The sequence below is a fragment of the Glycine soja genome, chromosome 6 (assembly GCF_004193775.1).
Source record: "Glycine soja cultivar W05 chromosome 6, ASM419377v2, whole genome shotgun sequence".
NCBI lineage: Eukaryota > Viridiplantae > Streptophyta > Magnoliopsida > Fabales > Fabaceae > Glycine > Glycine soja.
In genome coordinates this window covers 17,672,606-17,675,484 of record NC_041007.1, presented here as the reverse complement: position 1 = coordinate 17,675,484, position 2,879 = coordinate 17,672,606, and the positions used below count along the sequence as shown (strand labels likewise).

General features: G+C 35.7%; 1 pseudogene; it reads left to right on the top strand.

The window, feature by feature from the left end:
- Positions 1–731: 731 nt before the first annotated feature.
- Positions 732–2,618, top strand: LOC114415897 (annotated as a pseudogene).
- Positions 2,619–2,879: the final 261 nt, after the last annotated feature.

Below are 2,879 nucleotides of genomic sequence, written 5' to 3'. Positions count from 1 at the left end.
CAGGTTCATGATGAAATTAAACATTATCTTGACTGTCGGTATGTGTCCATCATCTTCTCATTAAATGCATTTCTTCTATAGACAAAAAACCCTTTGTTATGAACTAATTAATAAAATTAATAATTACTACAAATAATGTGTTCATATTTTATTTTTCATTCTCCAGGTATGTGTCGACTCCTGAAGCATGTTGGAAGATTTTTCCATTCCCAATGCATGGGCATGCATCGGCAGTTGAACGTCTTTATTTCCACCTAGAAAATCAACAGCCTGTTTACTGGAAAGATAGTCAAGAAATTGGCACAGTACTGGCTAAGAGTACAATCAAAGAATCAATGTTCACAGCTTGGATGGATTCTAATAAAATATACCATCATGGACGATATCTTACTTATGCTGAATATGTGTCCAAATTTGTTTATGATGCACGAAAAAGATGCTGGAAACCAAGGAAACAAGGAAATACTATTGGCAGGCTGATTTGGGTGCCCCCTTCCAGTGGAGAGTTATTCTACATGAGGATGATGCTTTGCTCTGCTAAAGGATCACAATGTTACGAAGATATTAGAACAGTAGAAAATGTTGTCTATCATACATTCAGAGAAGCATGCTTTGCAAAAGGTTTTCTAGGAAGTGATCAAGAATTTGTTGGTGCCTTATGAGAAGCAAACACTTGGGGAACTCCACACTATCTTAAGAAGTTATTTGTGAAGCTGCTATTTATGAATACCATGGATAGGCCAGAATATGTGTGGAAACAAACTTGGCAATGGATGACAGATGATATTGTATTTAATCATAGAAGACAAGGTAATTTCATAAATCCTAAATAAATACGTATCAATCATACTATTCATAACTGACAATGTCATTTTTTACTATTCATAGGCATCCAACTAACAGACAAAGAAAAAATGCATCTTTGTTTGACGGAAATTGAAAACCTCTTGCAAGCCAACAGGAAAAGCCTATGAGATTTTCCTTCAATGCCATACCCACTAGGATATGCCGCCAACACGCACCAAAATAATCTCATCTACAATGAATTGACTTACGACAGAGACATATTGGTCGCCGAATTTGACAAATGCTACCAGTCGCTAACAGGTATTTACAATTTTTTTTACGTTTTACTAACACAATATGAATTCCTAACAATCCACACTAATAATAAATCATTCATACATTACTAAGTGCAGATGAGCAGGCTTCTATTTTTAATAAGATTATGCATGTGGTTGCAACTCAATCAGGTGGAGTTTATTTTCTATATGGATATGGTGGCACATGCAAGACATTTGTGTGAAAAACTTTATCATCTGCTATACGCTCAACTGGAGGAATTGTTTTAACAGTAGCTTCAAGTGGGATTGCCTGGCGGTAGAACAACACATTCTAAGTTTGCTATTTCTGTCCCTGCAACAAAAAATTCTACATGCAATATTCATCAAGGGAGTGATTTGGCTTAATTGTTGCATATCACAAAACTCATCATATGGGATGAAGCTCCAATGTGTCACAGATACAGTATTGAGGCCCTTGACAAAAGTTTACAAGACATCATGCACAACAGCAATCCTTTTGGAGGAAAGGTCATTGTTTTTGGTGGTGATTTCCGTCAAATTCTACCTGTTGTGCCAAGAGGTAATCGTTCTGACATTGTCTATGCAACTTTAAATTCATCTTACATTTGGAACCATTGTCAAATTCTAAAGCTGACTAAAAAAATGCGATTTCAATCAAATCCTACTGACCATTCCAACTTGGATAAACTAAAACAATTTTTTGAGTGGTTGCTAGACATAGGTGATGGTAAACTTGCATAACCAAATGATGGTTATGGTGAAATCACCATCCCAGATGAGTTTCTTATCAAGGACTTTCAAGATCCTATCTAGGCAATTGTTGAAGCAACATATCCAGACTTATTACACAACTACAGCAATGGCGATTTCTTGCAAAAAAGAGTTGTCCTTGCCTCTACAAAAGATGTTGTTGATAAAATAAATGACTATGTCCTGTCTTTGATTCCTGGTGAGGAGAAAGAGTATTGTAGTGCTGATTCTATTGACAAATCAGATGAACTACTCAATCCTGCATTTGGAGTACTAACAGCTGAATTTCTAAACTCATTGAAGACATCAGGCATACCAAATCACAAGCTCATAATCAAGGTTGGTATGCCTACCATCCTACTACGAAATCTGGACCAAGCTGATGGGTTATGCAACAGAACTAGGCTTATTGTTACAAGACTTGGTTCAAGTGTTGTTGAAGTGGAGATTATTACTGGACCCAACATAGGCCATAGAACATACATTCCAAGAATGAATCTTTCTCCCTCTGATTCACCATGGCCATTCAAGCTAATTAGAAGACAATTTCCATTCATGGTTTCATTTGCAATGACAATTAACAAATCTCAGGGACAATCGTTGGCACATGTTGGATTGTATTTGCCAACCCCAGTTTTTTCTCACGGCCAGTTATATGTTGCACTTTCACGAGTTCAAAGCAAAAAAGGGCTCCACATTCTTATTCATGATAATCAAGGCACTCCCAAAAATACTACCATTAATGTAGTATACAAAGAAGTTTTTTCAAACTTATAATCATGGTATGCTTCCCAAATCCTTTTTTTCATGTACATTTTCATTATTAAAATTCATTTTCTATCAAACACTAATTGTTCGTTTCATTTTCACTTTGTCAATTTCTGATTATATGATTACAATATACTATGCTTATTAGTATACCATTTCTTATATTGCAGTATACATCAACACTATGTTGTATAGTCTCCCACTCCGTAGAAGATGTTACCATCATAATCTTTCCAGCACCATCAAAAACATTCTATCATACAATCAGGTTAGTTT